Source organism: Mus pahari, chromosome 4, assembly GCF_900095145.1.
Source record: "Mus pahari chromosome 4, PAHARI_EIJ_v1.1, whole genome shotgun sequence".
Lineage (NCBI taxonomy): Eukaryota > Metazoa > Chordata > Mammalia > Rodentia > Muridae > Mus > Mus pahari.
In genome coordinates, this window is record NC_034593.1 from 36,760,288 (window position 1) to 36,774,299 (window position 14,012).

Here is a 14,012-nt window from a genome sequence, read left to right on the forward strand (position 1 = left end):
AAAAAAAAAAAAAAAAAAAAAAAAAAAAAAAAAAAGCTTATGACACAAAACATCCAGGAATTTTTGGGACACTATAAAAAGACCAAACCTAAGAGCAATAGGAATATAAGGAGACGATTCCTAACTCAAAAGTCCAGAAAGTATCTTCAACAAAATCACAGAAGAAAATTTCTCTAAAGAAAGAGATTACTATAAATCTACAAGAAGCTTACAGAACACCAAATAGATTTGACCAGAAAAGAAAATTCTGCGACACAATAATCAAAACACTAAGTATATAGGACAAAGAAAGAATATTCAAAGCTGCAAGAAAAAAAAAAAGGCCAATTAACTATCAAGAATTACACCTGACTTCTCAACAGAGACTTTCAAAGACAGAAGGGGCTTGGCAAATATCTTGCAGACTGGAAAAAGCCACAAATATTAGTCTAGACTACTGTACCTAGCAAAATATTCAATTACCATAGAGGGAAAAACCAAGATATTCCATGAATAAACCAAATTTAAACAATACCTTTCCACTAATCCAACACTACAGATGATACCAGAAGGAAAACTCCAACACAAGGAGGGTAAATACACTGATCAAAACACAAGAAATAAATAATTTCACATCAACAAAACCAAAGGACAAGAAGCACGCACATACACACACACACAAACACACACACACACACACACATACACAGAGAGAGAGATAGAGAGAGAGACAGACAGACAGACAGACAGAGACAGACAGACAGACAGACAGACAGACAGACAGACAGACAGACAGACAGATTTTTATCAAAATAACAGGAATTACCAATCATTTATTATTAATATCTCTCATACCATTGGACTCAATTTCCCAATAAAAAGATACAGGCTAACAAAGTAGATATATAAACAGGACTCATCATTCAGCCACATACAAGAAACACACTTCAGTAACAAACAGATATGACCTCAGAGTAAAGAGATGGAAAAAAGGTCTTCCAAGCAAACATACCCAAGAAGTAAGCTGGCATAGCAATTTTAATATCCAATAAAATCAACTTTTAACCAAAATTATTCCAAAGAGATGCTGAAGGAGACTTCATACTCATCAAAGGAAAAATCTTTAAAATTGATGTCTCAATTCTGACCATCTATGGTTCAAATGTAAGGGCACACACATCCATTAAAAAAATTACTAAAGGTTGAACTCCACTCATTAATAGTGGGAGATGTCAACATTCAACTCTCACCAATGATCAGGTCATCAAGACAGAAACTAAACAGAGATAATAAAACTAACAGAGGTTATTAATCTAAAATATCTAACACATATCTACAGAACATTTCACCCAAACACAAAAGATTATACCTTCTTCTTAGCACCTTATGTAACCTTCTCCAAAACTGACCATGTTGACAGTGATAAAGCAAATGTAAGCAGACACGAGAAGATTGAAATACGTCCCTTCTGAGAACACCATGAGTTAAAGCTGGACTTCAACAACAGAAACCACTGAAAGCCTACAAGCTCATGGAAACTGAACACTAGTGGAAAATGACACTAGGTCAAAGAAAAAATAAAGGAAGAAATTAATGACTTTCTAGAATTCAGTGAAAAAGAAGGCACAATATTCTCATGCTTATGGGAGATAATGAAAGCAGTACTATGAGGAATGTTTATAGAACTAAGTGCCTTAATAAAGAGATTGGAAAGACCTCAATACTAGCAACTTAACAGCACAAATGAAGGCTCTAGAACCAAAAGAAGCAAACACAACACATCAACGATGAGTACAAAGTAGGAAATAATCAAACTCAGGTCAAAAATCAATCAATTAGAAACAAAGAACATAATACAAAGAATCAACAAAATAGACAAATGGATACCTAAACTAACTAAAAGGGAGAAAGAGAATACCCAAATTAATAAAACCAGAAATGAAACGGGCGACATAACAACAGTGAAGAAATCCAAAGAATCATTATGGTCTGCACAAGAAGATCCTCAGAGACAACTCTTGGGGACTCCAAGAGACTTAACCACAATAGAGCATACATGGGCTGAATCGAGCTCCCTGACACCCACACATATGTAGCAGATATGCAGCTTTTCTTCATGCTGTTCCTCCAACAATCAGAACAGGGAGGTGCTGTCCCAAACTCTGTTGCCTGTCTAGGGCAACTGATACCTTAACTGGGCTGCCTATTCTGGCCTCAGTGGGGGAGGATATACTTAGTTCTTCAGTGACATATTGCCAAGGTGAATGCTCCCCCTTCTCAGAGGAGAAGGGAAATGGAGAGGAGTTGTGTGAGGGTTTACTGAAAGTGGTGCTATGAGTAGGATGTAAAGTGAATAAATATGTAAATTAATGGAAAAAATATAAACAATTAATTCACTGAGAAAAATGCATGCTGGATGAATGAGAAGTATCTGAAACACATTGAGCAAGTATGGCTGTTAAACTGTGGCAATTGAACAGATTTAAAAATTCTGGCTGATTTTATGTGGAGGTCCTTGATCCACTCAGAATTGAGCTTTGTACAAGGAGATAAGGACATAGCAAAGAGCCTGGAACATATGGGCACAGGGGAAACCAACAAATTGGGAAAATACCTTTACCAATGGTAAATCTGTAAAATCTGTAAATCTGTAAAAGGGCTAATATCCAATAAAACTACTCTGGAAAACAGTTTGGTGATTCCTCAGAAAATTGGACATAGTACTATCCGAGGTCCCAGCTATAGCACTCCTGGGCATATACCCAGAAGATGCTCCAACATGTAATAAGGATATATGCTCCACTATGTTCATAACAGCCTTATTTATAATAGCCAGAAGCTGGAAAGAACCCAGATGTCCTTCAGCAGAGGAATGGATACAGAAAATGTGATAAATTTATACAATGGAATACTATGCAGCTATTAAAAACAATGTATTCATTAAACTCTTAGGCAAATGGATGGATCTGGTGGATATCACACTGAGTGTGGTAACCCAATCACAAAGAACACACGTGATACACACTCACTGATAAGTGGATGTTAGCCCAGAAATTCAGAATAGCCAAGATACAATTCACAAAACACATGAAACTCAAGGAGGAAGGCCAAAATGTAGATACTTTGGTCCTTCTTAGAAGGGGGAACAAAATACCCAAGGAAGGAGTTACAGAGACAAAATATGGTGCAGACTGCCCCACCTGGGGATCCATCCTGTAAATAACCACCAAAACCAGACAATATTGTGAATGTCAACAAGAGCTTGCTGACAGGAGCATGATATAGCTGTCTCCTGAGAGGCTTTGCCAGTGCCTGACAAATACAGAAGTGGATGCTCACAGCCATCCATTGGACGAAGCACAGGGTCCCCAATGAAGGAGCTAGAGAAAGTACCCAAGGATCTGAAGGGGTTTGCAGCCCCATGGGAAGAACAACAATATGAACTCACCAGTATTTCCAGAGCTCCCTGGGACTAAACCACCAACCAAAGAAAACACATGGTGGGACTCATGGCTCTAGCTGCATTGTAGCAGAGGATGGCCTAGCTGGTCATCAATGGGAGAAGAGACCCTTGGTCTTGTGAAGGTTATATGCCCCAGTATAAGGGACTTCCCGGGGCAGAAAGAGGGAGTGGGTGGGTTGGTGAGCAAAGGGAGGGGGTAAGGGATAGCAGGTTTCGGAGGGTAAACTAGGAAAGGGGATAACATTTGAAGTGTAAATAAAGAAAATGTCTAGTTAAAGAAAGATAAAATATAAGGTTTTGAAAAAAATTCTGACTGAGCTGGGGTTGTTTAAAAGAAAGTGGGAAAATAAATGAGTACCTCACTAGAGAAGAAGGTTACATTTTAAATATTAGGATCACCAAGAGTTGGAGGAGTAATTGGGCAAGACATTAGGTAGAAAATTACATATTCAAAGGTCTAAACACATATGCCTGTCTAGCTTCCTCAAAGAAGGCATTTTTGAAATGTGTTAATTAATTAACAATGCCATTTGTTAAAGTATCATAGTTACATTCTAGCTATGATATATATGTATGTGTATATATATATATATATATATATATATATATATATATATATATATGTGTGTGTGTGTGTGTGTGTGTGTGTGTGTGTGTGTGTGTGTGTTCCATTAAATATATTATGAGTCTTTCAGCTAGTAATAGGGCTCTGTGTAGTGTTCATTCACTCCTCTATTAGCACCCTACTCAATGATTTCAAGGAAAGTGATTGCATGCTAAGTTCTGATTATTTCTGTTATGGAATGTATTGTGCAATTCTTTGTTTCTTCATTGTTCTCATTATTAAATATAAGTATCTACTTCTTTTTTGTCACTTTTTTATTATTTTTTCTTTATTTACATTTCAAATGCTATCCCGAAAGTTCCCTATACCCCCCCGCCCCTGCTCCCCTACCCACCCACTCCCACTACTTGCTTCTTAAAGAAATTAAAATTGACTCTTCTGCACTCAATTGATACATCCTGGCATGGTGGTTAGATTTAGTCGTCAGCTAGGTACAGTGTAAAATGACCTATACAAAAGAACCTGCATGAGGAGATTTTTATTTTTGTATTTGGTTGACTGAGGGGTACCATTCCTCACACAAGGAATCCCATTGTGTAAGAGTAGATACAGTAGGTTAATTCCTAGGAAGTATGAACACAAGTACTGTTCTCTGTTTCTGATCATGCATATGTTATGACCAGCTGCCTAAGCTCCTGCTGATGTGACATCCTGCTGTGACAGATTCAAAACCCTGAGCTGACCTAACCCTTTTGGTCCTGAATTGCTTTCTGTGGGTTTTTAACACAGCAACAGGAAGTAAACCTAGGATGTTCCATAAACAATTGCTAAGTTGGTACATTATTCTAATAATAACATCATTGCGTATAAGAAGGCTTGTGAAGGAGGCCATGTCACAGAATTAGTGTATTAATGAGTATATCAAAATCTAGGGAGAAGTAAAATGATGTGCCCACACTGACATGATTCCCAATAGTGATTACTGCCAATGTTATCCTGTGTTTACCATGTGATAGATACCATGCTTATTTCTTTCTACAGCATCTGAGGTAGCCATCATTGCTCACCACTGACTGCTAAGGTACAGGAGAGGAAGAAGCATCTTCAAAGTCAACTGGATGGTGAACAGTGGAGCAGAAGCTCCATCTACACAAGATTCTGTGGTTGTTAAAATCTCCAGAGGGATGATTTCTCAGGAATGTCACTTCTGCCTATGAGCTATTGAGAAGTATGTGTATATATATGTGTGTGTGTGTGTGTGTGTGTGTGTGTGTGTGTGTGTGTGTGTGTGTGTGTGAAACAAAATTGTAGATCTATTTTATTTAAGGGAAGCTTGATGTTATTTATCAGAAATAAACCAGAGATGCTATTAAAACCTTCTATTTAGTCCATGAACTAACATTCTTCAAAGTGTACATAAAAGGTGCGAGTGAGAGTAAAACCATTCTGTGTATAAAACAGAACATAAGTCATGTTTTGTTTTGTTTTGTTTTTTTTTAAATAGAACTTTTAATTTTAATTGACATCACAATTTATTGAGGTAGAATCTTCAGTTTTTCCTCTGAGTATATTGAACTTAATGATGTATTCATTAGTTCACCCCACACTATCCACTTTAGTTTCCATTCTATTTGTATATATTTGAAGTCTCCCTTGTATACTAGGAAAAAAGGCCACATTCTCATCATAAACTGTAATGTTTCCACTCTGTAAACAATGTAAGCAAAGGAAAGTACTTTATTTTGACACACTCTCACGTACAGTTCCAGGTTAGGGTTCTAGTAGACACTTCATATTTACTCCATGTACGTTGATAGTTTTCCAACTTCAGAATAAAATTATTGCATCGCTCTGCTAATAAGCTATTCATCTGAATGCATGACCGATTTCCATTGTCGAAGCAAAGTTCCAGTTACCTCGTTTGCTGTATTTTGCTAAACATCCTTTTTCTTCTCAAGTTGTTCTTTTGGACATGAAACTGATCTGATTTAACCACAATGGGAAGGAGATTTTCTTTGTCATTTTACATATTTGTAATGAATTTGCAACAAGCACCCAACCTCCTACACTGACCCCCTAAGCTGATCAATTGAAGGCATTTACTGGATCACCAACTGAGATTACAGGGTGTAATCTGTGACTAGGGATCAGAGATTTCTGTGTAAATTTAATTTACTCTTGTGGGGATCAAAAGCTCATTAACACTCTCTTTTTTCCAACTGAGCTGTAAGCCTGGAGCAATTAGTATTCAAAAATATTTTCTTTCATTAATATTTTTCACTGTGTAATCTGTTTTTGTTCCAATTTAGGAACCAATATGATGCACTTTCAAATTTAAAATGCACAGGCATTTCTGTTGTTGTTTTGTGTCATTTTCAAATAAATATTTATATACAAATTAAGCAACAGCAATAAAATAAAATCAAATAAAACAGAGTCTAGATACCCATTCCCTTCTAGTTTCCGAATGAAGTGACTAATAACTTACAAGGGATCAAGATTATTCTGGCACAAAAGAAGAAGTGAGAAAACATTTTTAATCATTAACACGAGAGTTTGCCACTTTGCAGTGGGGAAGAGACACTGAGTGCTAGCTGTGTGAGCCTGGGGGCTGTTGATGAGCCACACAGATGTGTGAGAAACAGTCTTCCAGCAATGTTTAAAATGGATAGAGAATGAGTAAACAGTTTTTTTATGTGCTTCATCTAGGACGATCCTATCATCTGTTCTTAATATGCAGGCAAAATGCAAGACTGTCTGCTAACACAGTTCCTTTTAAACCCCACCAAGATCTCCAAGGAAACTATTCAAGAACAGAAAAGACGATAAGTTCTGTCAAAAGCAATTTGGTTTTGTTTTGACTTTAAACACTGACATACTTTAAAAGTATGATTCATTTCCAACTATCATTATTGTAATAGCATGGTGACATAATTCTACAATATACATAATCTGTAATACTACAAACCATAGATTAGCAAAAATCTTCTATAAAAAACAAGACTATCTTGACTCTCTCTGGCAGTGAATATAACAGTAACTTTCTCTGTCTGTTTTGTTTGTTTGTTTGTTTGTTTGTGTTTGTGTTTTACTTTGTTCCTCACCCCAACCCCCAGTTCTGGAGACTTTAGAGAAGAGAATCAAAATGACAGCTTTCTGTAGGATCTAAGCTCCAATTTCATTGTCATTAACTTTGAATGGAAATTTAAATGCTTTTATTGTTAACACAGGCCACAAATTTCAGTTGTGCCTTCCTGACATCCCATAAAACTGAAGACTTTGACATTAATATAAAAAACATATTTTAATTAAATAACTTATTAATTAATTAATTAATTAATATACCCTGACTACAGTTTGTCCTCCTTCCTCTCCTCTCAGTCAGTACCTCAACCTCCTCTCCTTTACCCCCTGCCCTATCCACTCTTCTGTTTCTCTTCAGAAAATGGCATGTGTCCCATGGATATCAACCAAACATGGCATACCAAGATGGAGCAAGACTAGACAGCTCCTCTCCTATTAAGCCTGGTTTAGGTGACCCAGTAGGACTAGGGTCCCAAAAGTAGGCATCAGAATCAGAGACAGCCCTGGTTTTGACTCAAAGCACACATTTTTAGATGGCATTAATGTTTTGGTGGGTATCTAAAGCTTCTTGCATGTGATGAGCACAGAACTGTTTTAACAGGAGCTTAAGCTATCCATGTGTGAAGGTCTTCAATGGCTGCATTTAGACTATTTAAAGTTTTCTTGTATAAAAGAGAACAAGCTTCAATCTACAAAAAATGTTTAAAATATAATCTGAATCTGGTTATTTGCAGTACTTTCCATTACTAATGTCCTCCTTCTATCATTTAGAATAATATGAAATAAGTGTATTATTTAATTTATAACATTTATAAGCAAAAGTAGAAATATTTTGTGTTAGTTGAATTGAAGAATAACATTTCACTGTTATACTATACATTATACTTGTCTTAAAATGAATGAAGACTTATTTTTCCAAAATAGAATTATCATACAATGAGTACATCAACTGAGTACACATGAGATGATAAGGATAATATTGTTGATATAGTTATTAATAAGGAATTTTCAAAACAAATAGCATTTTAGAAAAAAATTATTATAAAACATATTGCACACATTTTATATTAAAATAAACAGACCAATATGAATCAAACTATACAATTCAATGAATTTCTTTGCAACTGGAATAGAATTTTATACTTTCATCATCAAATGTGTTTTTAGGCACTTATCTACCACCAAAACTGAAAACTTCATGGCAGACTTAAAGTAGAAAGCAATTAGCGTTAATTGTCCCTCATGACTCATGTCCAATAGCTACTAGTACTGTGACTTGCTGTCCATCACAAGTCTTCCTGCTTGTATTTTTGTCCAAGGGACTGCACTGATGACTAAAGAACAAGACAGAAGCTGTTAGACCCATTGGAGAGACAACAAATTATTACATAGAAATATATGCAAGGTTTAATTAAATGATTTTGAAGGAAATGACTGGGATTATAATACAGTTTTATTAATAAAGCATGACAAGGTTAGGAAGAGAGAACCTTCACAGTATCTATGAAGGCTGAATAGGAGTTTGTCAAGGTTTTACAAAACTGAAAGTCTCACATGTGTTACATATATGTGCAAAGTTGTACTGACATTTGGGCTGTGTCTACCTAAGCCCCAAAATAACCACATTATAATTTCTGGAACCCATCCACATTTATGTTGGAAAAAGAAATTTTCAGATGTGAATAACCATTCTGAGGTAAAGACATTTGTCCTGGATTAGCATAAAGGGACCTACATGTAATTACTAGTGTCTTGAAAACAGAAAAAGAATTTTGACAGATGAAGAGGACACAGGCATGTGTGGTAATACTGAAACTAAGGTACATGATTAAATAATGGAAAAGAAATATTAACAAGTGAAAAGACAGGTTAATAATTCTCTTTTAAGAGGTTTCAGAAAGAGTCAGACCTGCGTAAACCTCAACATTTACCCCGGCATCTGAAGTTGGATTATTGTTTCCAGAACACGGATACAGCACATCTGTGTTATTTTGTTCCAATGTTTTTAGCCATTTGTTGTACCAGCTCTAAGAAACTAATGAAAGCATGAATTTGCACCTATAAATGCCATAATTAAAGTGCTGCTGGATGTTAAAAGCTCTATGGGATCCTCTTAGACTCAGTGGTTAGTTAGCATTGCAAATGTGGCTGATATTATTGTTCCGGTTCTCAGTTCCTATGTATTGGGGTGTGCTTCATGGCAAAAACATGACTCTGCTTCTGGGAAGACCTGGCCTTTACTTCCATATTCTGGGAAGAAAAGTTATCCATTGTACTTCCCTCTGGGAATATTATATTCATGCATAATAATGTTTATATTCTTTTAAAATTCCCCATACGTCACAGGCTTAATCCACATTTTCAAAACATAATTTTACCACTAGGGTTACAAGGCTAAAATGGTAAATTAGAAATTATTATAAGATACTAGGAAACGTGTAGGTAAGAGTTTTTCTACTCAATCACATTGGAAATGACAGCATAGACACCCTTGAGAGCGATTTTGACTCTAGAATCAGCTATCCTTAACTAGAGTTTTGAAGATGACTCTGAAATCTACAGCTTCATTCATTGGATTTTCCTGCAGCTAGACTGAAAATGAATGTGCACAATGAAAAATATAGTTTTCAGGGTATTTAGTTTTAAATTCCTTCTGGATTTCTGTGTGATGTTGGTGCTTTAAAAGGAAATATTATAGAGATGTTGATTAAAATATAGGTTTGGGCAATAAAAGGATCAACTGCTTTGGTGTCTTTGAGACAAACACCTGGCAGGGATGCATGTCTAATTAAAGACCTAGAATGTGTAAGGCACTGACATCTGAGTGTAGAGGAACAATAAGACAGTCTGAGAGCCAGCTAAAGGGTAACAAAAGAGAATACAAGCATACAACAACTGAAACCCTACAAAAATAAAAATAACTGGTGCTGTTGTATTAAAAAGAATTCTAGAGTGATAGTTCACTCTTACCTATCATCAAGGGAGATGAGAGAGAATGGACAACTGAAAACAGTGTTGACATGTCTAGCTGCTGTGATAATTGCTAAATGTGTAGGTGTTTTCATCAAAGATTGAGGTTAGCAATATAAAAACAAATACAAAACGTGGACCTTAATGGCAATATGTGGGTCAAAGTATATGATATTTCTACTGTTCTATGAACTGTGAAGTGTCCTGTTATAGGATGTTTAAGGAGCAATGTGCTGCTTCCCTTTAGTTCCTCCCATTCATTTCACAAACTCTGATCATAGTTCTTTAGTATTAACCCTTGGAGGAAAGTGTACACACACTCAAGTTTCCATGAAATGAAGATGCATTCTGTGTCTACTCACCTTTTGCTTTATCCTTACAGGGTAATTAGTTCTTTTTAACACCAGGAGAGCACTGCTTTCCATTTCGTTTATGATTATTGATACAAAAATACACAATAAAATTCTTGCCAACCAAATTCAAGAATACATCAAAATGATCATTCACCATGATTAAGTAGGCTTCATCCGAGGGATGCAGGGATGGTTCAAAATACAGAAATCCATCAATGTAATCCACAACACAAAAAAACTCAAAGAAAAAAATCCCACATGATCATTTCATTAGATGCTGAAAAATCATTTGAAAAATTCAACATCCCTTCAGGTTAAAAGTCTTGGAAAGATCAGGCATTCAAAATCTGTACCTAAACATAGTAAAAAAAACAATGTACAGCAAACCAGTAGCCAACATCAAACTAAATGGAGAGAAACTTGAAGCAATCCCACTAAAATCAAGGACTAGACAAAGCTGACCACTTTCTCCCTATGTATTCAATATAGTACTTGAAGCTCTAGCTACAGAAATCAGATAAGAAAAGGAGGTCAAAAGGATACAAATTGGAATGGAAGAAGTCAAAATATAACTATCGGCAGATGATCTTATAGTTTACTTAAGTGACCACAAAAACTTCACCAGAGAACTCCTACAGCTGATAAACAATTTCAGCAAATTGGCCAGATATAAAATTAACTCAAAGAAATCAGTAGTCTCCCTATATTTGAATGATAAACAGGCTGAAAATGAAATTAGGGATATAAACACACTTTATAATAGACACCAACAATATAAACTATCTGGGTGTGACTCTAACCAATCAAGTGAGAGGTTTGTATGACAAGAACTTCAAGTCTCTGAAAGAAGAAATCGAAGAAAAACCTCAGAAGATGGAAAGATCTCCCATGCTCATGGATTAGCAAGATTAATATAGTAAAAATGGCCATCTTGCTGAAAGCAATCGACAGATTCAATGCAATCCCCATAAAAATTCCAACTCAACTCTTCATGGAGTTAGAAAATTCTCAAATTGGTCTGGAATAACAAAAAACCCAGGATAGCAAAACCTATTCTCAAGGATAAAAGAACTTCTGGGAGAATTAGCATCCCAAACTTCAAATTGTACTATAGAGCAATCATGATAAACAGTGAATGGTATTGGTATAGTGCCAGTCATGTTGATCAATGGAATAGAACTGATGACCTAGAAATGAACCCATACACCTAGAGTCACTTGATATTTGATAAAGGAGCTAAAACCAGGAGTGAAAAGGAGTGAAAAATAGATAGCCTTTTCAAAATGTTGTGCTGGTTCAACTGGCAGTTAGCATGTAGAACAATGCAAATAGATCCACTGAAACTAATAGAAAAGAAAGTGGGGAAGAGCCTCAAGCACATGGGCATAGGGGAAAATTTCCTGAACAGAGCACCAATAGCTTGTGCTCTAAGATCAAGAATTGACATATGGGACCACATTATGTTACAAAGCTTCAGTAAGGCAAAGGACAATGTCAATAGGAGAAAATGACAACCAATATATTGAGAAAATCCTACATTTCGTCAAGGGCTAATATCCAATATATACAAAGAACTCAAAAAGTTAGACTCCAGAAAAACCAAATAGCCCTATTAAAAATGGGGTACAGAACTAAACAAAGAATTCTCAACCAAGGAATATCAAATGGTGAGAAACACCTAAAGAAATATTCAATATCCTTAGTCACCAGGAGATGCACCTCACACAAGTCAGAATGGCTAAGATCAAAAACTCAGGTGACAACAGATACTGGTGGAGATAGAGGAACACTCCTCAACTACTGGTGGGATAGCAAGCTGGTAAAACCACTCTGGAAATCAGTTTCACAGTTTCTTGGAAAACTGGACATAGTACTACCTGAAGTCCCAGCTAAAGTACTCCTGGGCATATACCCAGAAGTTGTTGCTCCAACGTGTAATAAGGACACATGCTCCACTATGTTCAAGCAGCCTTATTTTTAATAGCCAGTAGCTGGAAAGAACCCAGGTGTCCCTTAACAGAGGAATCGATACAGAAAATGTGGTACACTTACACAATGGAGTACTACTCAGCTATTAAAAACAACGAATTCATGAAATTCTTAGGCAAATGGATGAAACTAGAAAATATCATCCTGAATTAGGTAACCCATTCACAAAAGAACACACATGGTATGCATTCACTTATAAGTGGATATTAGTCCAGTAGCTTGGAATACCCTAAATAAAATCCACAGTCCAAATGAAGCTCAAGAAGGAAGATAAAAGTATGGATATTTTGGTCTTCGTTAAAGGAGGAGCAAAATTCTCTTAGGAGGAGATAGAAAGACAAAGTGTGGAGCATAGACTGAAGGAAAGACCATCCAGAGACTGCCCCACCTTGGGATCCATCCCATATATAGTCACCAAACCCAGACACTACTGTGGATGCCAACAAGTGCTTGTAGACAGGAGCATGATACAGCTCTGCCAGAGCCTGACAAATACAGAGGTAGATGCTCTCAGGTAACCATTGGACTGAACACAAGGTCTGCAATGCACGAGCTAGAAAAAGAATTGCAGGAGCTTAAGGGGTTTGCAGCCCCATAGGAGGAACAACAATATGATCCAATCAGTAACCACAGAGCTCTTAGGGACTAAACCACCAACCAAAGAGTACTTATGAAGGGACCCATGGCTCCAGCTGCATATGTAGCAGGGGATGGCTTTGTTGTACATCAGTGGGAGGAGAGGCCCTTGGTCCTGAGAAGGCTTGTTGCCCCAGTGTAGGGGAATGCCAGGACAGGGAAACAGGAGTGGGGGTTGTTGGTAAGCAGGGGGAGGGGATGGGATAAAGTTTTTTTGGAGGAAAACCAGGAAAGGTGATATCATTTGCAAATTAAATAAAGAACACATCTAACTTAAAAAGGAGAAAATGCAATCATTCTTGCTTTTGAGCTAAAGATGGTCTTCCCTGCAATCCATAAGCCCTTCTAACTTGAGCTGTTATAAAATGTTAAGTCAAGTGTAATTAGCTATCCTAATAGGATAGGGAAGATATATTTTCACATTGATCATATTTATCATATGGAGGTGCATATATCCAAGTAAAATGGACTTGAGCTTTATTTCCAAGACTCAGCTGAGTTGCTCTTGGCAGTCTCTTTTCCATTATTCCTTTTCTTACCCCTGACTTAAGCATATTGAACTCATCTAGAAGTATATGCAGATTTTCTTGAAGGTTTGAGAAACAATTACATAGATCTCATTTCACATCCCAACCCCTACCTCTATGATCTCAGGGCTCTAGTATATCTTTCTTAGATATGCATGTCATTGGTTGGGAATCCATGAATGAAATATCAATATAAAGTCATAATAGAAAATTATCTTTATATTACAAAAAATTTTGTGGAAACTTTCAACTTCTCTCTCAACCTTACCTACAGGAAAAAATGATATGCTGAGAATAGTGAGTAACTTCTCATCAAGACTGCTCTCACCTGGTATTGTTGAGGGTTTATACCTAAAATATCACTTGGAAAATAATATGAGTAACTGGAAGATCAACTGTGATATCAAAGGTATCATTTCATTTCATACGATAGACATGAAAAACTT